We start from the raw sequence: 24,610 nt of genomic DNA, 5'->3' as shown, positions 1-24,610 counted from the left end.
AAATTGTTTAGTTGTAGCAAATAAAATACAGAACAATAAACTAACTTTTTCAATTCATTCCTTTTCCACAAATCTATCAAGTTCTTCATCTTTGCAGCTGCTCTATTCCCATGTTCTACTGCATGACTGACAGCCTTGAGTTTGAAATCTGCTTCGTAATCATGTCTCCTAACAGGTGTCATTTTGGAATCCTTATACACACACAGTACGGTAATATTATGTTGAAGCACAGTACATATTAATCCACGAGGCTCCTGACTATGGTAGCCATAATGCTCCAAAAATCCATCAAGCCATGCGGCTTCGTAGCTTACAAAACTCGTACATTTTGACAGATTTATGAGCGCCATGTACCACATAAAATCTGTTTGAGGTCAGTAAGCACAACCAGAATTCATACATAAACTGACTATAAGGCACACTGTCGGTTTTTGAGAAAATTAAAGGATTTTAAGTGTGCCTTATAGTCCAAAAAATACGATAGTTCAATATGTTGAAGTCTTAACATCTGACACAACTTGCAATTAAAGTTTTTGGATTACTTTATTTTACTTTTATATATTTGACATCATTTGGTCAGCAAAAAAAAAAAAAAAAAGGTAAAAACTAAACTTTTTACTTCTAGATTCCTCAAAGTTGCAGAGCTGTATCATTGTATCTCCAGCTAGCTTCATGTTTGTAGGGAGCTATCAGAGCTCTTCCCCGATGCTTTATGTTGGGAACCACACGTGGAGATTCCAAAACGATGGTAGTTTCAATGGATGCCATGATGGCACCGGTTCTGACATAAACGGTAGTAACCAGACTGAAAAGCAGCACACATTTCGGTGCTTTATTTCGGTGCTTTTTTTTCCTGAGATGTGATACACTTTGGATTCCAGCCAATCATTTTACCTTTGCAGGCGTAGTAGGCGGGACCAGGTATGTACGTTCTTTTAGAACAGAGCTACAGATTAAAAATGCCCAAAGTGAAGCGGTCAACAGTCTGGCTGTACTTCACAGCAAAAGATGCAAACTCAGCAGCCTGCAACAAGTGTTTTAAGCTGATACTGTGCAAAGGACATAACACCTCGAATCTGATGAAACACCTGGTGACGTATAGCGTTTTTTTAAAAGCCAAGAAATGCGCCGTATTTGATAGCTTGCTGCGAGACCTCACATCGAGCACATCTACTGTTATCGGACCCGGAGTTAGCAACATCCCCCAAAAACCCAAAGACGAGAGTCCTGGCCTGTAGCCCTGCCAGTGTAGCAGAAATGATGAGGATGATGATGGCAGCAGCAGCCGTTCTTCTCTGGGTCAGTAGCTTAATGTTGTTCGTGTGTAATTTACGTTGAGTAGGCTAACCACGTTATTAAATTAATGCACGTAAGGTGAACTAGCAAACACCGTCGTAGTTACATGCGGCTGTCTTCTTGTTTGATGGCAGATACTCCCTTCACCCTGGCCAAAAAGGCTAAAATGACCAAAGAAAAAGTGGAAAACAGTTAAACATGAGAGGTTTTTGGACAAAGTTGGTGTGTTTTTTTTTCCATTGATTAAGCACTGCTTCCAGCCAAGAGTGATACCATAAACCCCCTATAGCTGCAGAAAAGACTAATATTGTTGTCTTTTTACAAAAAAACAACTAAACATGAGATGTTTTTGGACAAAGTGTGTGTTCTTCATTCTTTAAGCACCGGCACTGTTTCAAAAGTACCGGTTTGGTTCTGGTATCGGATAAAACCTAAACGATACCCATCCCTAAATATAAGACAGCAAATGAATTACTCAACATAAAAATAATTAGCTGCTAACTATAAAACTCCACCTACAACTTAATGCATCTGTGATAAAACAGTTAATACTATGTGACACTGACAGAGGGTATTCACTGTTTTTCAATAGCTGAAGTGTATTTTGCTTTAAAATTGACCAGTATTTACAAAAGTAAATGTATTTATTGCTGGATCAGAGGATGTGAATCCTTCAGTCAAAAGTATGGCAAGAAATTTACATTTCCAAGTGCTCTGCCACCTATTTCCATTTATAAAGTCTCCACCTTACCACCAACTGTGAATCATCCCAGCATGTACAAATTGTTTTGTTTTTTTTAATGTAATGTGCATTTATCGTTGATGAAATGATGTCTGTGCCTTTAAAGTTGTGGGAATTCTTAATGTCAATTTTACCCACTCCTCTAAAATGCACTCCACTTTTACTCATGCCGAATTGTAGTCTTTTGTCTCTTTTCAGACATTATTTAAATTGAGTAAGAGCCATTAAGAGAAAAAGCACCAATCAGCCTTTACAGTCGTTCGTCTTTATCAAACACAAGGGAGCTCAAACAAAAACCTACTCAGGTTGTAAATGGTCGAAATGTCAATTAGAAAAAAAAGTCATCATTAGGTTTATTACTCAAATTAACAGTTCCTCTCAACCATTTAAATCATTGTTGGTGCTCGCCGTTAAAAGGGAGCCGATTTTTTTCTTTTCTTTCAGTCTTAGTAGTCAGACACATCTCCCTTTGGACTCTGACGGAGTGATTTTGGAGGTATTATATTCATGAGGGGTTCCAGTAATTGGATTAAATTGGTTCCAGAATGTAGCAATTTATATTATAATATCCCATTACTTCTAATACTGTTCTTAATTAATTAGCCTGATTTTTTTTCTTGGTCCGTGTTCCTGATAAGTTAAGTTGGCTCAGGAGGAGATCCGTCCCTCTGTGACGTCTCGTGGAACTACATCAGTCACACACACCTGGACACAGCACACAAGGTGGAGGAAAATCCTGCCGAGAAAATGACTTTCATCTTCGCTGAAATGGAGGAAGTGGATTTGGATGGAGATTTGGATCCATGTACACACCTGAGACAATGTGTCCACTGATTTAGGAAACATTTTCTACAATTCGTGTGTGTGCTTATGTGTGTGTGTGTGTGTGTGTTTTTCCAGCAAGCCCCAACTGAACAAAGTTCAATATCATCACCTGTCACTCTCACAGCCTTTGTCTGATTTAGCTTTAATATGAGAAAGTAATTCTCCTTTGAATATAACAAATTAATATCATTTTCAAACAATTTCCATATGCAAATATGATTTAATCAAGTAAATGAAACTCTCAAATGCAGTGCCTGAGGGCTAAAAGTGAGCTGTGTGTGGGCGGGTGGGAGAAAGAAAGAGATTTTGTGTGTGTGTGTGTGTGTGTGCATATGTGTGTGTGTGAAGTTAATCTAAAGTTTCAAGCACAATGCTTGAAGCTGTGTATGGCAAAGCAGTAAACAAGCTTCTAAATCACCTGCTTAAATAAAGTGCATGATTTGTGCACAGCATAATTTCTTGATAATGTCAACGCCTGATGATTCGTGCTCCATTTGGCCGTCGAGCCTTTATATTGTGCTGCCACAAACCCGCAAACACCCTCACTATTTGATAGATTGCAGCAGTGTCAACAAGAAGGAGATGAGGGCACAAAAACAAGCGGGAACAGGCTTTATTAAAACTTGCACGATTTGTCACAGATTAATATAATGTTGGGTTAGACTAATCTGACCTTTGGCCTCCTTAATTGTGGTATCTTGAATTTTTCAGTGATTTAAGTTTATTTACTCTGTCTCTTTTAGAATTGCTATATCTGTCTAAGCTCATTTTCTTCCATAGACAGTATAAAAGATGGACATAGCTACCATTATATCACTGGTTTTTGAGGTCTCATTATGAAGCCTGCAGATTAGTGTCTTTGTTGTGGCCATCTTTGAATCCTAGTCCTAGTCTTTGAGTCCCACTTGCACTGCCATAGAAGCTTATGGGAAAATACCTCTCTGCCCTAACCTCTGTAAAAACAAATAAAAGAAACTTTACAGATGGGTTTTGGTTCAGTCACTCGTTTCGGATTACACCTAATAAAAATAAAAAATTAAGCTATATTGTAATTTTGCTGATTCTAATTGTCAGAAGGGAGGATTATGCAGGATATAATCATTAGCTAATGGCTTGTGATTTACAAGTCATTAGCCAATCAGGGTCTGGTTTCACAGTTGCTTATTACAAGATGGCTAGGGCAAAAATGCCTATCAAAATAGGACTTCATTAACCAATGGGTGGCATCAGCTATGTCCACCTTTTATACCGCCTATGGTTCCTACTAGACACCACTTGGACAAATCATATGCAGCACTGTAATAAATAATTATTTGATATTTTCATGATTACATTTGCTAATTTAATTTCCACACCTAGGGTGTCCTGGTGTCCTAGGTCACAGGTCAATGATTGGACACTGCGGTGGGGCCAGCCAACTGTCAACAACAATATTTCTTCCCATGTTAAAGTGGCTTTTAATGTAGGAGAGCATTCACATAGAGTCAAGTTTGTGTCCCGTGGTCACTCTCTTTAAGCTGTGGTTTGGTCTCCATCAGGGAAAACATTTTTCCTCATAATCTATATGCTGGGTGAGCTGCATGCTCCTGATACCTTAGCAAGGGAACCCTCATGAAATCTCATCCATAGTGCATATTGTGTTTGATCTTCTCACATATTGCCTCATAAGTCCAGTTTCAGGTAGGGTCTGTCAGGGTTCACACAGGCTGTGTGTTTTCCGTCTGATTTCCTCTACAGGTGGATTGGTGGGCAGTTTCTGCCTGGTTCCTGGCTTTGGGTAGAGGTGCTCACCCCAGGTTGCTCTCCCCACACCTGATAATCAAATCTCAATGAAGGCTGCGTATTTAAGACCAGCTGTGACTAAGATTCTCAGCCAGTTCATTCTAGTCACTTCAGTGGAGAAACTGGCTTTCATGTTGTTTCCTGCATTTTGTCCTCACTTCTCAGTAATTTCTGTTTCCCATATCCTATTTGGCTCCTGCCTGTGCACCACCGGCAAATTCACCTGTTCTAATTGCTTACCTGGTCCCCTGGATTAAACTCTCCTTGTCCTCACAGCCAGCTGCCTCACTGGGGTAAATACCTCGCTTTGGATACCAGCCTGTCTGCCCACTCTCCATCGCAACCTCCTAGTTTCCTCTGGCTTACAGCCTGCCCACTGACAGTCCTCTCCCTCTCAAGTACTCATCCCCAGACCTCAAGTAAGAGATTCACACCACACACGCCAGTTCTCACAGCTTCCTGCCATCCACTTTCACTAATAGTCTCTCTACATTTCCACAGACCCTCCCTGATCACCTGCCTAGCAATAGCTCCTGCTCAGTACTTCTTTGTTTGGCACAGTTTTTTTTCTTAGGAGAAACTAGTTCAACTGAAAGGTTTTTAATGTGCTGATAAAAGACATAAAGACCCATCAGTGTTGCTTCACACATTTGGAAATTGGATTTTACAGCATGCACTGTGCACATGTCACAGAGTCAGTCTTCAATAAGAGGTTTACATCCTTTGATCTGATCCCACCTCATGGCCTGCAGCAATGGACCCAGATACAGTCCCATTTTTTAACAGAGCTTGTCATACCGTACTATGAATTATTTGACGCTATTCTTGGGACTGTTCTATCGCTCTTTCGACCGGATACAGCAGTGTGAGGCATGTAGGCCATAAGGCGTCAAAGCCAGGCACCTGCTTTCACAGCTCATGTAGCACATTTTGCAATTTTGAATTTGTCTTGATTTACCGTGGTGTGGTAACAGAGAGATGAAAACGGCACCCTGATAGCAGGTGATGGTATTACCTAAGCTGAAAGTAAAAGTGCTGAGCTACTAACCTCCAAAGGCAAGGTCTGTTTTATTTCTATTGTGCCAAATCACAGTTGCCCCAAGGTGTTTCATATTGTTAGGTTTATATTATAAAAACATTACTATAATAAAGAGAAAACCCAAGCAATCAGATGAGCAAGCACTTGGTGACAGTGGAGAGGAAAAACTCCCTCTTAATAGGAAGAAACCTCTGACAGAACCAGGCTCAAGGAGGGGCAGCCTGTAGGGTATGTCTATAAATTGCAACTTCGGTCTGTGGATGTATAACACTGAAAGAAATGAAGTGCGTAAAGAAAATAAACAAAACTAGAAAATATACTTCTGAATATGAATTTCACCAGTTATGTATTTAGATCATGAAGAAAACAAGGTACTATATTAGTGATAAGTTCAAATGATGAGCAGTATGTCATCGCAAAACATTTTTTAAAGAATTTGTGAATTTTGTGAATATATTTCACCTTCTTGTGAAATCTTTGAGTTTTACATATGCAAATATATCTTATCCTAAACTAGTGTTGTCAATAGATTTAAAAAATTAACTAATTAATCTCACAATTTTCTGTAATTAATCACAATTACTTGATCAACAGCCTGGTTGCAATTACTTTTTTTTTTTCCAACTTTATATTTAAGCTTGTAACTGACATTTATGCAATATAATGAAATAAATGCAGAATAAACACAAAGCATGCATGCTTAAATTCAAAGAGAATTTGAATAGTTTTCTTTAGCCTTTAAGCACAGGTTCTCTCCTTTCAAATACAACTTAAAAGAAATCTATATACTAATAGTTAAGTATACACTAATATATATTAGTGCTGTCAAACAATTAGAATGTTTAATCTGATTCATCACAGGGTTACTACTGTGGATTAATTTTGATTAATTACGATTAAATATAATTCATTTTTATTCTATATTAATCGCATTTCATTTTGCATTAGCAAACAGACTCAAGAAAAAAGGGGAAATATACACACTTAAAATGTGTATTGAACTTCTTGCCCATTCATGTTAACAAAAAACTCAACTCACTCGAAACATTTATCCACTCTCTCTGTCACTCTTGTGGAGGCACTTCAAGTCCTTAAAACGAGGAACCAAAGCTATGTAAAGCGCACGTTCTCAACGACATTAATAGGTCTGCAGTTTGTTGCAATCCACTTGGCAATTGTGTCAGTCAGTATGGCCGAGGTAGACTTACTGAGTCCCCGATGCTCCGTGAGTGGTTTGTCGCAAGCTGGGTGACGTGTTAGCCAAAGTGCTAGCAACAGCCCCGACTAACATATGCTTTGTGTCAATGTGATATTTTAAGGTGGAAGTGCTTCGGTAAAAAGAAAATTCCTTCTTGCACAATGTGCATAATACTTTATGTCAGTCGACTGTTCCGTCTTGTTATTCTTTTAATGCTCAAATTTCACATCTAGAGGGCAAATGTCATCTCATCTTCCAAATTGAGTTCATTGCTTCAGCTGCCTGTCACTACCAGATCAACTGCCCATTGCACATGTGCGAAGGTAACTCTACTTGGACAAACTGCCCGAAATGCACTGACAGATACATTTCAGGGATTTTGAGTCATTCTGCACTCCAGATGCATTAAATGCATTAAAAAAATGTATCACGTTGACCGTGATGGCAGATTAATTTGCGTTAACACATTAATTTTGACAGCACTATCATAAACCATTGCTTGTACAAAGGACAGTTTTATAAGATTTTTAGATTTTCTTACCTTTTTATTTATTTTCATATAAGTATAAAAATCACCCTGGTTTATAAAATTCTAACTTAAACCAACTTAAACTTATGTAAACTTTGTTAACGCTGAACTGAATAATGATTCGGTAAACTGATTCTTATATAGCGCTTTTCTACTCTTCCAGAGCACGCAAAGTGCTTTCTACAACATGCCACATTCACGCAAGCACTTTTTTTCCTTTGGTTATTAGCTCTTTCTAACTAACATTCACACAACACACATTCATACTCCGATGCATTGGAGAGCAACTTGGGGTTAGTATCGTGCCCAAGGATAATTGCATGCAGACTCGGGAAGCCAGGAATTGAACCACCAACCTTTCGACCAGCAGATAACCTGCTTTACCTTCTGAGAACTCCAGAACACACAGTTTCAAATTGATATCATAGCCGTATCTATTAAAAAATTTTGAATCTCAGTGATCTCAAGGTCAAAGGTCAACTTTTCTGAAAATTTTGTGAATGTGATAACTTGAGAACAAGATGACGTACGTTTTGATACCAAGCCGCATTTACTATGACACTGAGGGGTACCACTGGCCAATGTCAGTATTTTTAAGTGTATTGGCTAAAGCTGAAAATGAAACAAGAGGTAAAGTGAATAACTAATCAAGTTGCATAAATAATAAATACTTTCTGTCACTTTCAGTAATATACTGACACCAGAACTGGCTACATCAAACATTATGTGCTAAAACAGAAAACTGATGTTAAGATCAGTCTCTGTTTTGTCCCATGTGAACTGTTACGCAGGTCTCTTGAACCAAAGTGTCCTTTTCACACTGGTAAATCATACCTTCTGGCCAATGAAAGAACTTGCTGAATAGCACCAATTTGGACCAAGACAGAATCAAAGTCATCCATGACATGTATACTGCTTGTAGCCTTCCCTCCAAGGGCCCGTGTACAACTAGCCTCCTTTACCTGCCTTCAAAAGTTAGAGAACAGATGTGAATATTTTTGTTTTAACAGTATAAACGTGTTAAGGGTGTCGAGATACTTTTTCTTCTTAAAGACAGAATGCTTGTATAGTTACAAGAGTTTGCCTTGGCAGGTGTATGTCGAGGTCATACGTCAAGTTCCTATTGAATAATGGCAATTTTAATAATAGCTTGAACACAAGACTGAGAGAAAAGGATTTAAAAACAAAAACCCACGGCAAGCTCCATGGCCACCTCCTGAGTAAAGAGGACGGCAAGCAGGAAACAAAAAAGGTAGCACCTCACCCACACAGGACCGCATGAACTGCGTTGCCTAGGAGAAGCTTATCTATTGTCACGCCAATGAGCAGCAGGAATGTAATTCGACATTACATGAGGTCGGACACTGGCGGCTTACTGGTGTGACATATCCGTGACATGCTTGGAATTAACATGCAATGGTGTCAATTAAAAGCATGAAATGCACTTAGGGGGGAAGCTGGAATGTTTTCCCTGCTCCGGAAGCAGCCTGACAAAGTGGGCAAGGACACATGACAGCTCTCTATCACACTGTTTACATGAAGTGTGTGCAGAAGTGACAATTAGCAGCAATTCTTAAGCAATTCACACACTGTATGATGTCCACTTGAAATGGAACTGAAATAAAGTTGTAAAGAAAAAAAAATGCTCCAACTGTCTCAAACAAAACAAAACATAAAAAAAAAACAGCTGCACGTTCAGTTTGATTACAGCCACCCACTTGTGTCCTGCCAGGAGTGGTAACACTTTGAAGTACAAGACAGGAGCGTGCACATTCGGTCAGCCTTCTCACTAGCATTTCAGTGTCACCACATGGCACAGATTTGCTCTTTCATCACACTAAACAGCAGTGATATTCTATCCCCCCCACCCAACATCCCCTTGTTGTTGTCTCGCTGCGTATCAGCTCACAACCGGGAATCGGATGAGTGTGGAATTGTGTCTCTGTTTGATGTGTTGAAAAGAAGAAAGAAAGAAAAGTAGTTCAAGGGATGGATAATGACGGACGGACAAGGAAGCGACATGTTTGCATGGGAAGGAGCGCGAGAGAGGATGTGAGGTGGTGCGTGCGCGCGCGTGTGTGTGTGTTCTCACCCCCTACGCTATGCACCGTTTCAACTTCTGCAGCTCATCGTCGGTGGTGTAATAACAATATCACTCATCTCATATCCTCGGCTTACTTTGCCTCCCCCCGCCGCCGCCGCCCCCTCGCTCCACATTTATCATATTCATTTGATATTCAGAAATAAATGTAGCAGAAAGAGAATAATGCACCTCCTGTACGCGCCGTTCATTACAGATACATTTACATGGGGGTTTGCCTTCATGGTTTCAAATGGAGCACTGTTCACTGGTGTTCCTCACATTTGTTGAGACGGGGTTGTGGTGGGGGTGGGGGTGCTCTCTTCACATTAGCACTATCAGTGAGCGGTGATAAATGGGTCGATCTATCCATCTCTGCTGTCACATTCATAAAAGAAATTTGGCCTTCGTCAAGGGAACCAAGCACAGAGCTGTAATATCTGCAACACGTATCCATCAAGCCTAACTTGAGACGTATCGAAAACACTATAGCGAATATACCTGAGTGAGTAATATTTCATTCATGATAATGCAGCAAATACCTGCTGGAAAAAAAAGAGAGAGAAAAATATATCTGCATTTCTTCCTGTCTCAGCTGCAGAGGACCGCAGAGGAGGCGGGCTACTGATCATATTCAATCTGGAGGCGATCATGTAAATAGCCCTCCATCTTGGGAAGGCGATATGCAAAGCAGCCCGTCTCCCCTGTGTCAGGATCAGATTAATGGAAACCTAAAAGTGGGAATTACGGCCCTTATCCGGCGCTGCGTTCTGGGGAGGGGCCGGGATACGGGCCCTGGGGGGATCTGCCTGGTTCAAAGCCCATTCCTCTGGTTAAGGAACTCGCTAAGATCCATGCACCGAGGTGAAGGGTAATTTCCTTTGATATTCAGCAATGTATTACTGTATGTAGTGTGCACGCTGCATGCCCCACTGGCTCTGAGTGCATCTGTGTAACATGCAAATATATGCAAGGAAAAACAGCCACAGAGAGAAGCTGCAGCAGTAAACAGCATTATAAAGAGTGGACGCAGCACCGTGTGGCCGTGATATTACACTAAAACTGGCCCATCTGTGCCAAGACTCTTCGCCTTGCCAGCCAAAGTGTAATCACCCTCTAATTTACGGCTGCATGACTATTGGTTGGAGGACAGACCCAAGCCTCGGTTACATCCAATTCATCAGGGATTTGATGGCAGTTCGCATGTTAGCCTTGGCCCACTTAAAACTACAGCAAAAACAGGATCAGTGAAAGCATTCATTAGCAAAAATGTTCAAACCTCGAGAGCAACAAAACCTCTCACACAAATCCAAACTGATAACCACACTGGAAACCCAACAGGACAGAGCTTGTGCTCCAAACTCATTTGACTAGTGTTATTGCTATATAACATGCTAGGGCATGGTCTCTAAAATGTCCTGGCCCACTTAAAGGAGTGCAGTTCAGCTGAACTCCAGTGCGGCTGGCAGACCCAACCACAGAACTCCAGTGCTTGGTCAACAAAAGCTGTCTCTGTGAAGCAGAAGTAAACAAGTGCTTGTATGTGAAAGAGTGTGAGAGGAGAAAGAGTTGAGATGCCGAGACAATCTGAAGCACACATGGCAGGCCCAAATGAGTAAATGTGAGCTAAGGGTTCAGTTGTTCATGCCTGGTGTCTGTACAGCCTAAATTAATACCTTTACCTTAAACTGCACCTGTTTTTGAAGTTAAAGCCAATGTGAAAGTATCTTAAACTTGCATTATTCCTAGAAGCCACCAGGGGGCAATTCCCTTGACGCCATAGATTTCCACGGCATAGAAAGGAGATAAATAAACTATACATTATGTGTGCTATTTGCTAAACTAAGAAGCTCAGGTCGTATAAAGTGCATTTAACTTCCAATCAAAGGTGTTATATGTGTGCGTGTGCGTGTGTGAGCAGAGAGAGTGTGAGATCAACAAAAATAATGTAGAAGGGGTATTGGAATAACCAATATCAAAGGCCAACTTTGATATTGCATCATCTGGCTTGATCCTCGGGGTTGCAGGCTTTGCACGCTCTGTGTGGATATGACAACAAGCCCAAATCTATTACCTGGAGCCCGGCGTGTCTATCTTATCGAGGCTGCCCAAGGCGTGAGACTCTGCAATATGCGCTGCCATCTGACTTGCAGGTGCTCACTGAGGATGGGTAATATGGAATCAAACTGCTCGCACACACTCACGTAGACATTTACACAAACAAAGCTCACGAACACACTTCATACTCCGGTAAACTCCAAAGGCTTATGTAGAATAACAAAAGGAAAGGCAGCAGTTGGATTTCATTAGAGTTTGGATGAAGTATTACAAGAGGCTATTCAAACAACTCCTACGATGGCATGTATATACACACACACACACACTGTCTCCTGCCACCTCCCTCATGCTGTCTGTCTTCAGTTTCCTCCACCCTCTTTTCTTCCATCAGCCTCTTTACTATTTACTGGTATCCAGTTGAGTGTTTGGCACTCCTCCAGCTCATCCCCCCTGTTTCTTTTCCCTCCTTCAGCTCGCTTAAATTTGAATATCATCCAATTCAGAGGAGATCAGCACAAATACACATACTGTGCATTCATATATACATAAACAATCTGACCAGCTCACAAGTCCTCTTCAGTCCAGACTTTGGTTGCACATCTGCTCATTCTATATTGTGAAGAATTTATCAGCCAAGGCCAAGTGATGCTCCAAGATGCTTGCATATATTTCTTTTGCATTTTCCACGATAGGCATCTTTACATAGGTGTGTTTTCCCCCAGTATAAACACTTAAACTGTGTGTCAGCGAACCTGTGTGTCTATCTGTGTGCGTTTGTGTGTGAGAGTGTGAGTGTAATGCAGTCAGAGCATCTGGCTCCTCTCTGCTCCACGACATTAGCGCAGACAAGAGAATCAGTGGACTATTGAATGCAATTACAGCGTGTGGGCCAGACAATAAAGATTGATAGTGCTTTCGCCTTTTATCACACACCAAACACAGCAGAGGTTAAAGCCTGCGAGCCTTGAGCTGCCAGCATTCTAATAATGATTGAAAATATGCAACCATTGAATTGGGAGGCATACTTATATTTTTTTAAAAACGTATGCCTAAAAAAGAAGGGAGGTTTTTTTTGTTTGTTTGTTGTTATGAGATGATTGGATGATTTAACATCAGTCGGGGTGTTTTTATGTTTCCCAGACGTTTTTTTTTTTTTTTTAAATAAAACTCATAAAAAACATGATTTTTCCATGACAAGAGTTAAAGGGAAAATACTTTTCACCACAATGTTTTCACTCAACAATTAAACTAAAAATGTTTAAAAAAAAAAAAACGCCACAAAAATCTTTGACAAACCTGCGTGCTGGTTCACGCTATAGCACTTGTATAAAAGGCTTTGAGATTTTATGTCTATGTTCTGCAATACTGTGTGGGGTGGAGTTGCAGGAAATAGGCATAGGCAGAAGTTTGGGGTACCACGCTGCTACTCCAGAAGGGGAGATGGTCTTTCCGTGTTAGTTCTGTTTTACCTCTACACGTAAGCTGTGTTCATGGTTGCCATCCTTCACGGTGTTAGGTTCATGACTGGAAACTGCTGTCAACACTGAGCATCTAGGTGGCAATAAAACAGCGGGCGGTGACAATCCAGCACAGTAGAAGCCTCTTGTCCTCTTTCCTGTATCCTGACCGATACACCATCTTGTTAGCTGCTGAACCTAAAAGAACTAGCCCTCACCAAGTACTCCTCAACAGCACTGGTACCAGTAAACAGAAGCAAAAGTTGGAAGTGCTTTAATTCCATAGTCGTTCACTGGTAACAATGAGAACATGTAGCTTTAGTAGTTACCACTGTTTCACTGCAGTGGTAACAAATGTAACTACATTTCTTGCAGTTTCAAAATACAAATTGTGAGAAGGAACTAATTGGTTGGACTTGTATGTTTGCTGTAGTTTTTCTTTGACTGATCCATTTGAGGTGAATACGTCTTTTGTAATGAATCCTTTCATGTGCAAACTTTACTTCCCCTACAGTTTTAAACATATCAGTTGCTGCACTTCTTGTTGATTAATGAGTTCAAAGTAACTTCACGAGTTTGGTCAAACGACTGCATTTGGTTAAATGAACTTGAATCGTTAATGTTAGGATATTAAATGGAGCCAACATTTTAATCGTATGGATACTTGTTGCATACTGCTTCTCTGCTTACACCTCTTCAGTTTACTCTGGTCTTTGGTTAGGGCGTGAACTGAAGCTTGACGTGGTCCTGTACCCTGTCAGCCCCAAAACCTGTTCACATGTGTCGAAATCGTTTCTCAGAGGCATCGAGGTTGATGCGTTTCATCGCAAGCATGTCATTTATCCTGACGTATTGACGCCAATTCTTTTCATCCAGGTGTTCACAAGACACAAATGTGGCCGGGAACAAGGAAGATGCATTAAAATAGTTGGTTGCCAAAGACTTACAATGCATCATGATGAATGAATAATGGGTGACAGTGACCAAGGACAGATCTGAGAGAGGAATGAGGAAAAGAGCGAGACAGAACAGAGAGAAGAAAATGACAGGAAAAGGGAAAAAAAGGACAAAAGAGGATAAAGCACAAGATTTTTTTTATTTCTTTTTTTTAGTAGCAAGAATAGCAGAGGATGAGTGACAGGGTGATTGTTCTATTATGTGGCTGACTGGCCACAGCCCTCTAACATATGAACATGCATGTGTGATGGCTTTCTTCAAGCGCTGCTGTTGATTATTTTGCTTCTATTAGTGACATTCTCCTTCTGTCACTCTTCTGTTTCCTTTAGTCCGTGGCTGAGCAGAATAAATACACTTTACATTGCTGTTACATTGTTTGTTTCTTCAGTCCCGTTTGTGCTCTACAGAGAATGCTAATCAGGCCTCTTGTTTGGGTTTTTTTCCTATGACTATGATATTTAAACACACATGTGAAACACATCACTTCCTGTTCACCGGGGGGGTGAACTATGTCACTTCATTTTATAAAGTTAAAGTGAACTGACAAAGTTTAATTCAAGTGCAATGTTACAGTCAAACATAAGCAGCTACAACAGTAAGTGCTCAGTGTTTGCAGCAATTACACGATTGTACATGGAGACGGCAATTTCAGATTCAGTTGCATGCAAACACGTTCCTTTACTCCCTTCAGTGCATGCAAAAACAAGAAGACAAGCATATAGCCATGGTTTTTCAGGGAAGGGGTTTGATGAATGCATTAAATCGGCTGCGCATAAGTTTTAGATGTGAAGATTTCTGTCACGCAGACATCTGATCGTTCCTGCATAAAACACAGAGTTCCAATCTCAGTAACATGGAGACATGGGAGTAGAGACTGAGACTGTGCTCTAGGTGCTTTACCAAATTCATTAGAGCACCTGTGACAAAAACAAGAAAACACATTTGTTTTAGAAATGTATCAAAAACTTGTTTCAAATTTAAAAAAAAAACTTTGGCAAAAGAAAACTAAATTCAACTTTTAGTTTGAGCCTGCACCCTGGACTTCTCTGTTACAGTAAGATGTATTTGATAACCTACCAGTCAATAATGGATTGCATTTATATAGCACTTTACAATTCCACTATTCATTCAGACTCACATTCACACACTAGTGGAGGCAGCTACAGTTGTAGTCACAGCTGCCCTGGTGCAGACTGACAGAAGCAAGGCTGCCATATCGCGCCATCGGCCCCTCTGGCCATCACCAGTAGGAGGTAGGTGAAGTGTCTTGCCCAAAGACACAACGACTGAGACTGTCCGAGGCGGGGCTCGAACCAGCAACCTTCCAATTACAAGACGAACTGCCAACTCTTGAGCCACGATCGCCCCGCAAGATCTGAGTATTAGTATTAGTATTACACATTTCAAAATGTTCATGTAATTAGAAGTATTACCAGTATTAACATTAGGAAAATTTTAGTTTTCCAAGTAAAACATACATTGGAATGTTGAAGCTGATGCTATTTCTTTGCTTGTCAGAAGCCATGAATCAGTTTTACTTTACTTTATTCACAGACATCAATATATTTATCATTATTAATATATTTCAGTATTCATCCCACGTATTCACATTCAAAGTCTTGTTCCACATAATCCATGATTCTTACTGTAAGTTTCATTCAATTTGTTCAAAGTTTTAATTTATCTTGATCTAATAATTTCCTTTGCAATGAAATGTGTAAATGTATGCCTTTCAAAAATTAAAAAAAGGTTCCTATATGAAATCTAGAAATAACCATTTATTTTGTTAATTGCACATTAAATATGCCCTGTATCCGAGGATCAAAAGGAGGGATCTGCACAAAAACAGTGCAGTCTTTTTTGCTCCCCTTCAGCTTAACTTCATAGATTTTCAATATTGTAAATATCTCACATGCAGCTGTAAAGAACCAGTGAATTGCATATCATTTTTCAAAGTCTGCATACCATAAACGTCAGTTTAGTAACTTGCTCTGGAAATAAAAAGAAGCATGAAGCCTTTGTCCTTGCTGACCAGTGATTACAGGCTGATCCATAAACCCAAGGATAATTTGTTTGTGTTAGGTAAACACAAACACAACGAGCAGTCGACGCCTAATCAGTCCAACCGACAGAGGTTACAGTAGACATTTTGAAACAGGACGGTCACAGCAGTGTTTTCCTCTGTTTCCTAAACATATTTGCAAATGAACCGGCGTCCTCAGATAATTCTCCGAGAGATTTCAGCAGATTAGAAGAGGCTGGGATTAGTGTGTGGTGTTATGGCATGTTTCGCTACGGTGTGATACGGGCGCACACTCCTAACCCGTGTTCCTTGCAGAGATAGAGGAAGCGGTAGGACGAGGGTTCACAGATTGCCCGATAGCAGTCAAATCCAGACACCTATTTAAAAGGCTGATATTTTAGTAGTAAACATGTAGGATTCCTTCATTATTTGACAACTTCTCCCATCTGTGTAGTTGCGAGCTTTCTGTTAAGATGCTTATCTGAAATGTCAAAAAGAATTATGCTGATAGCAGGCTGTATGAATAGGGCCTCAGCCGTCCCTGATAAGGACATGTGTGGACTCCGCTGCTCTTCTCACCAACACTGGATTTCCTGCACATCAAAAAAGGGTCTAATTCCACACTAATATGAATATGCCACCCGCACCACCAGCCCCCTTCACCACCACCTGACGGAAAGAATTATGGTCCCCGTGAACTGATCCTCGCTCTCCTTACCTCTGCCATGACAAAAATGCCACAGTAATGTCAGGGGAGATGTAACGATTTAGATTCTGATGATTGTCCCATGTCAGCCGCACATCCGTCGCCTTGGACGAGTTGATTAGAGTTGGGACATCAAAAGAGGCTCAGGTTGGAGATAAGAATGGGGAGTGTTTGGGGTTGGGGTTGGGAAGGGGGTTAACGTGATTCCCGTCAGGAATTAAGGCACAGGAGGAGATTCTTCCAAAGTTCTGTCTGTCTCGCCTCCTGCTATCTTGAAAGAGCTGGCAGTGACTCTGGCTTCTTTGCATAGGAGCCGAGATAATCTGAGGCTGTTTAGATCAATTAATGGAGAGATAGGGAGTACAGTAAGTAAACTGACGAGGGCATGCAAAAGTCAGCCGAGTGCTTGCGAGTGTGTGCTCTGCATTCGAGTTCTTCTGTACCAGCAAATGTCCACGCAAGGAAACTGAGGAGTGGAATTCACCGCAGTGATGCTGTTCAGAAGCTTACTTGCAAAGTGCAATGTTCAAGTTAGCAGTTGGGTGTGGTGGGGAGGGTTAAGCTGTTTGGGTACAATAGGTGCACAGAGACAACACAAGGATCCAAAACTTCTTTTTTTTTCGTTACCAATAACAGATTTCTGGATGAACAGCTGTGTAAATAAAGGACATACATATAAGTCGTATAAGTTCTCCTTTTTAATCTGTTAGTGTGAAAATTCTTTATTTAAAACTGAAGAACATTTTGAAGGTAATGAAATAAATAAGAGCCCTTAAACAATGAGGCAGTAACATCGTCCAAAAAATATAGTCGGCTGCTCCTTTACCAAATTTGATGAAGTTCAACAAATGCGTCATCCTTTTTACTCATACTACATAGTTAATGGTATTAAACAGCACTGTGCAACACAGTTGGTGAATCTTTAGTGCTGAAACGTTTCACTGAATAGATTAATTTTCAGAAAATGCTGATAGATTATGCAAAAATCTCTAAAACTAGCTTTTATTATTCTGAAATGTTCATCACATACGTGAGCAGCTCTGGTTTCTGATTACAAGGAACAGCCAGTTAAAAGAAATTTGGCTTAAAAGGAAGAAGAGTTATGACAACTTGATAATCTTGATATTATACTCACACTGTGCAAAATAGTTGATGGAGAGTATTGCAAATGTCTGTATTGAAAATCAAAAGAACTTAAAGTTAGCAATTGCATGCAATCAGTTTGTGACAATATGACAACTGCATGTGATAAATTAGCAAAAATAGCAAAACTGTTACATACATACACAGATATGCACATTAACTGCTTATATTCAGAAGCCAGCCAGGACCTCGTAGATTATAAAACTAAATCCAGAGATCCAACTATATAAGAGCTTTGATACAGGAATATTACCAGAATCCAGCCAGCTGAGACATGTCTCCCATTGCAATGAGTAGCATTGCAGATAAGTTGTACTCAGACTGAAAAAAAGCATGTTGGCAATCTGGTTGTGTCTATAAATTAGACAGAAATTATTTCCAAACCTTTTCCAATCAGTCTGAAAGTAATTGTAGTCAGTCCAACATGGCTCATGACTGGTGACCTGTGCAGCTGCCTTGCAATTAAAAGTGGTTGCCTAGAGGTTGAGGGTTTGGACACTCAACACCTGGATGACCAGTTGGGCAACGCAGCTACTTGCAACTGGCCACCAAATGGGGGAAAAAAATCAGCGCAATTGCCAAACAACAACTGATTTTTCTGTTTCCTTAAAATTTATTTTCTTAAATTGCAAAATATCTCCCTGTTTTATTAGAACTCCTGTATTTCTGTGCATCTGTGAGCGTACTTTTCTTCCCTATACAGTGTCTGCCCTTTACCAATTCCCATTCTCACTTCACCTTCAGTATCTCAGTTTAACACTGCAGCCCTTAGAGGTCAAAAAGACACCCTGGCGCCAGCTGTCCATCCTAAAGAGGATAGTGTGTGATAATATATGTAGGGGGAGAAAGGGGGAAGGAGGGGGTTGGGGCATTAATTATACATAGGCAGTATTTTGCATAACTCCCCTCCTATTCCTCCTTCACACTACTGTCAGGCTTTAGCAGGTTCAGAAGCAAGGGCTGCATCCGCTTAGTGATAACATCTCCAATAACAATTAAGGTGGAAACATGTAATTTGCCAAGGAGGGGAAAAAAACTGTCAATAGGCTCTATTTCCTTTGCATACTAAACACAGAGGCTGGATCTGCTGCTGTGGTGGAGAGGCCTTTGGAGCTGTGATTTCAAGTTACAACCTTGATGCATTTTTTGTGCTATGACCTTTAGGGCTGAAGATACAACTTAAAAACAAGCTGGTATATATATGTAATGCTAACCTAAACATCTACTAACCTCCTGGTTTTGATTAATGTCTGCTTTAGATAAAATTGTCAACTATTTGGAACATCCAAAAGGAAAGCATATTCTGAAATAACAAAATGTCATTTTTCAGACTTTTTTTTAGCTCCTAGAGTTGCTTTTTTTTAGCATCCTGGTAAAACTAAACCCTAATACCTGACCCTGTAACAATTAACCTGGTGGTTGTAAAGAGGTTAAATAAACTAGTTTTTAACCCCTGTCGTCCAACAGTTCTTCTGTTATAAAAGTCTATATATACCATATATATGACCTTTTTACATAACCCTAAGTGTAAAAAGGTCACTAATGACTCAATGATTATTAAAAAGTTCATTAAGTCTACACAAGGCCGCCACCTTGTTGTAAAGGTAGAGAAATGATCAAAGTTTGAGAAAAACTGAAAAACTAAAGTTCAGATAAGTTGAGGCAACACAAGTACTTCACAGGTTTATAATACAAAGTACAAATAAAGTTAAACTCATTATTAATTAATATGTAAACCACATTATACCCTCAACTTAACAAAGAAATGTGTTTTTGTTTTTTTCATCTTGACTTTGATTCCCACATTCCACATCGTAACGTGACAAATCAGTCTTACACATAATAGCCAGCACTTCAACCGTGTCATTCATATTGTTGAGTCGTAGCATGAAGGAAAAAACCAACACCAGAATAACTTCATTCATTCGTAGGTCATTGACAAAGCCCTCGGCTTAGTTTTCTCCGAATACTGTTGAATACGTTTGTGTTTACATGTGGGGGCGTGTGGGGCAAGTACACATACAGATTGTGCCATTAAAAACTCAACTAAAGGCTACTGAGCTGAACTGAATGAAAAAGTCGAGTGGCCATTGCCTTTACAAAACTTTATGAATTGCAAACAGAGGCACAACTACAGGTCTTCATTCTTAGTTGTTTTGTATTTCATTGAATATAACTGAATCTAATGATGTCTGTCTTGTATAGCTATCTCCCTCAACACATCACAGAACAGCAAGTCCCAATGCAGCTTTAAGTGAATTCCTCATCTGGTATTTCGTTTTCTTCCACCCTGAAGAAAAGCCAAGGTACCTACTGTATATCTTTAAGAGTTTCATCTTCCCACCACTGGGGAAACACCCTGATCCTTTTAAGCATGTATTGAGGCTGACCCCATCCTTTCATCAAAAGTGATAAAAGCTTCCCCTTTAATTCTGATGCCACCTTCCTCCCTTAGCTTCCCACCTCCTTACCTACAGTCACTCCACGACTGCTACGGCAGAATCAAGAATGTAAATGGGGCTGGAGCCTCACAAAGCCTGGGGTGACCTATATTACAGCTAATGATGGGCCACAGTGTCGGAAGCAGAGCCAGAATGAAAGAGAATTTGAATGAAGCTGACCCACATACAAAGGCACGACCAGTCAGAAAGGCATGTTCCCTTTCCCACTAAGTAGGCCACAATGGGCTTCAGGATTATGCACAAGTTCTCCTTTTCTCAAATGGATGAAAACGGGAAAAGTGATGCGGAGCCCTTGGTAACAAGAGTCATTCCTTAGACATATTGGTAACAGGTTGGAAGTAAGGTGCAAGTCTCAACTCATTAAATGGGAATTTGTTTTCTTCCTCAAACAGGGCATGCAACTGACAAATATATATAGCTAGATAGATACCACAGAATGTCTTAATGATAGATTGAAAGCAAATATCTATTAATAACCAGATTAGTACAGAAAACAGAACAGATGAAGATTCTTGTGATTTCTATTGTTGAAAAAAGCAAAAGAAATGATTTTTACAGGGAAAGAGTCTCGAGGTTCTAATGTGGTTAGGCTAACTTAGCACAATGATGAAGAGCAAGAAGAAACATCTTACATGGATCTGCACAATCTGAGGAAACAGACCTACTGGCATATTTATAGCTTCATATAGTTTATCCTCATTTTTAATCTATCATATGTTAAGAAATTGGTTTTATAAGGATTTAAGAGTAAAAACAAAGTTTTAAATATCTTTTTATAGGTGTGCTCTGACTCTGATCATTCTCTTAATTTCTGGCTTCCAAAATTCAATCAAATTTTATTTATATTGTGCCAAATCACAACAGTAGCCTCAAGGCACTTTATATTGTAATGTAAAAACCCTACAAAATAATTCCACAATCCAGTGATTATGGATTCGTCTGATGCATAGATGATACATTAAAAAATTAGGTGGCCATCCACTGATTTGTGAGATCCAAACCTGAGTGTTGTTGTCACTGACTTCTTTATGTTTTAACAACCATACATGAAGAATGAGGGACATGGCACACTCATATGTTAGTCGCAAGGTAGGCCTGTCCTAAAGAACAACCTGCTTTATTTTCCTTTTTGACTCTAACAAGCACCATTAGTTACAAAATTAACAACATACTGAATTGAATAAAATGGGAAACTAGTAATTGAAATCATAAACACACCAAAGCAGTGTTTACTGAAGTTACAGATTAAGAAGGCCAAGTGTCATTTTCTCAAAGAGCTCTATAACTGAATCTCCTTTTGCAACAAGAGCAGTCACCCCCTGCTGGTAATTAGTGCGACTGCAGGTTTAAGTCATTTCTATCTTGGTTTTACTTTTCAAAACAAGAAGTTGTGTCAGTCTTGTACACAAAATCATATAAAATGTGAAGAAGGAGTATCAAACACAATACAGCATTACTTTATTTGAAAATACAAAGAACAAAGAACTAAATGTAAATGATGCATCACATTTTTAAGGAAAACAATCAACTGCTGTAAACAGAACATTTAGGCATTTGACCGGTATAACAAACATGGGCACCCCAGTATGAGTAAAACATCTTTGATTGTATGTGTGATGTTTTATCAGTTTGAGTATAGAGAGTGCTGGGGTTTCTCCATTATGAGAAACACAGATAGGATTTTTCCTTCCTGAGCTCATGTGGCAAGCAGGTAGTAATTGGTGTGTGTGTTAATCCTGGGATAACAAGTGTTTTCCAAGGAGAGTCAATGATCATCTTACAAGGTCAGTTTAGAACCGTACACTGCATGCATAATGGAGAATGCAAAGGCTAATAGGAACATAATCACATCAAACACAGGCAGAAACACACACACACACACACACACACACACATATTTTGCTTTCATTCCCAAAACTAAGGTGATCTTTAACTGCCATCTTCCCTGGAAGCTTTTCAATCAAACAGGGCCACCCTGTGATCTAACCAATGCTTTAACATCATCTTAGTAGGGGACTCTTCCCCTCTAGCCAATGGGATTACAGTTGGGAGGTGGTGGCTGCCTCAGCGACCACGCACCATGACCCGTCCATTTTTTTACGACTTCATTATTTTCCCTCCCCGCCACGCTCGTTTTCATTTGCCAGAGCAGGGGTATAATGACTGCGCTATAAAAACGCTGCTTTAACGTTTGCATACTGTTCTCATTTGGTCCGGCCCTCAACCCTTCAGCTAGCATATGGCAGGTAATCAGGTCTGCAATCAGGGCTGCACGTTACGCAGGGCCCCGCTTTCAGCACAGGGGCCATTACCCATCTGTCTTACGACACACATGCGCACACACACACACACACACACACATGCAGATACACTTGTATTCGTACAAGCACGCAAACACACAAAAATGGTAGAAGTAGGTACTTGTACACAAATTCATTCTCCACACAGATGCAAATGCTTACACACACTCCACAAGCACACAGCCTCATTCACATACACAAATGTATACCACTACCTCATCATCTCACCTCTAGAAAATTACCATATAAGAGACTCAGGCTAATGATATTTTCTATGAAATGTGCAGTAACTATAAGTCCCCTGGCTTTTCTAACCATATGTATCATTAATAGGAAAAAGACCTGTGATTCCACAGCTTTATAGCTGCATATGACAAAATGCCTTCACTAGTATGTGGAGCTTATTTAACAAAATCCTTTTGCCCCTCACCTCTACATACCCTGGAATTGTCATTGCACACACACACACACACACACACACACACACACACACATATATATATATATATATATATATATGCAATAGCTCAGGCATATGGTTCCATCATCAAATATAAAGTGCATGCAAAGCCTATTAAAAACAAAAAAACAGGGAACCCTAATGGCATGACCCAGAGTAGTTTTTGGGGATTTTCTTTTCAAATGTCATCTAACTTGTTTAAAATGATCACATAAAAAAGAAAAAATACCTATATGTTAAATTGTAATACAGCAGTCTAAGCTGGACTCCGTCTCGAGTACACTCTGGGGGTTTTAAAGAAAGTTTAAAGGATTAGGTATGTATTCATGCTTGTCAGCACCTGTCGTACAAATGGAATTAACGTACTTGCCTACATACTTTGTGTGTACCTGGAGGACCACAAACTACGTTCTCTAGAAGCCAGTCAGCAAAGCCTTATCCCCGGGCAACAATCTTTCCCGGGAAGCTCAGAATTCCAGCAACACCTGTAGGATAAATAATAACTTTATTGTTCAGCCAGATTTGCGCTTGTGAAGAAATAATTGTATAAAGTGAAGAGTATAAAATGTAGATGATATTATAATTGTATCATTATTTCATATTATAAAAACACACATTACAAAGTTCCCACACAGCATAAATAACTAAATAAAGACAGCTATTATGTCTTTGTCAGTAACAAAGTAATGGAAAGCATTATTGTACTATAGTCCTTACACCACAGTTACAGTTATGTTGTTTCTTGCATTATCAAAGTCTCTTCAGTTATCTGCATGCAGCATACTTTTTTTCTTCCTGCACACTTGCACAATTCAGTGTGTGTAGAGGAGGAGGAATATGATGGAGTGGAGATTTGGCATTGCTTATTTTTTTATTACACAAAAAGACAAGAGCGCGATGACTGAGGACAGAAACTAGCGCATTATGCTGCTAACACAGTGCTGATTCTTTGCAATCATCTACACATACAGCATGTTAACACAAAGCTAGCTAAAAGTCCAGAGCGAACATGAAGTTGAATACATGCAGACCCCAACCCAGCAACCAGAGCCTCAACTTCAGTGGCTAACAAAAGCAGTGATGACTTTCTGTTTCTATTGTAGCGTCATTATGGTGATTGCTTTGAAGTCTCTTTGTGCTGGTTTTCATTTTTTCTTTTTAATTTGGCCTCTGGGTTCATACATAAATACTAACAGACAGATCATATGTGTGTCCTCATTAGTATTGAAGTGTGGGACTTTTATTGTTAACCAGTAATTACAAAACAGTGCGTTTCAGGACAGTTTACTGAGTAATAATAAAGTAATACAACGAGTACCGAAACAAATGACTTTCACTGGCGAATAATTAAGTAACGTATTGATGCATGCTCAACCATCCAGATAAGTAAATCTCCAAAAGTTGATTCTAAAACGCTACGCTTTTGGAGAATTAAGTTATGTACTGCATTACTTAAACGTAAAGGTAAAGTGTAATGCACTACTTTTTTTGACTAACAACGCCAACACTGGTCTTTGCGCAACATTCAAGTATCTATAATTACTATTGTAGCA

At 39.8% G+C, this 24,610-nt stretch overlaps 1 long non-coding RNA gene across 3 annotated transcripts in view; it reads right to left on the bottom strand.

Annotated features, from left to right (window-relative positions):
• LOC120741739 overlaps window positions 1-24,610 on the bottom strand; it is a 431,134-nt gene that overhangs the window by 334,153 nt on the left and 72,371 nt on the right. For all 3 annotated transcript variants that reach the window (XR_005697678.1, XR_005697679.1, XR_005697677.1), the window contains exon 4: window positions 23,436-23,542. This is a non-coding gene — a long non-coding RNA (uncharacterized LOC120741739). The remainder of the gene's footprint in view (window positions 1-23,435; window positions 23,543-24,610) is intronic.

This window comes from Simochromis diagramma, unplaced genomic scaffold (assembly GCF_900408965.1).
Source record: "Simochromis diagramma unplaced genomic scaffold, fSimDia1.1 OVJJ01000486.1, whole genome shotgun sequence".
Classification (NCBI taxonomy): domain Eukaryota; kingdom Metazoa; phylum Chordata; class Actinopteri; order Cichliformes; family Cichlidae; genus Simochromis; species Simochromis diagramma.
The sequence above is the reverse complement of the archived record's forward strand: the minus strand, read 5'-3'. Positions and strand labels throughout refer to the sequence as shown.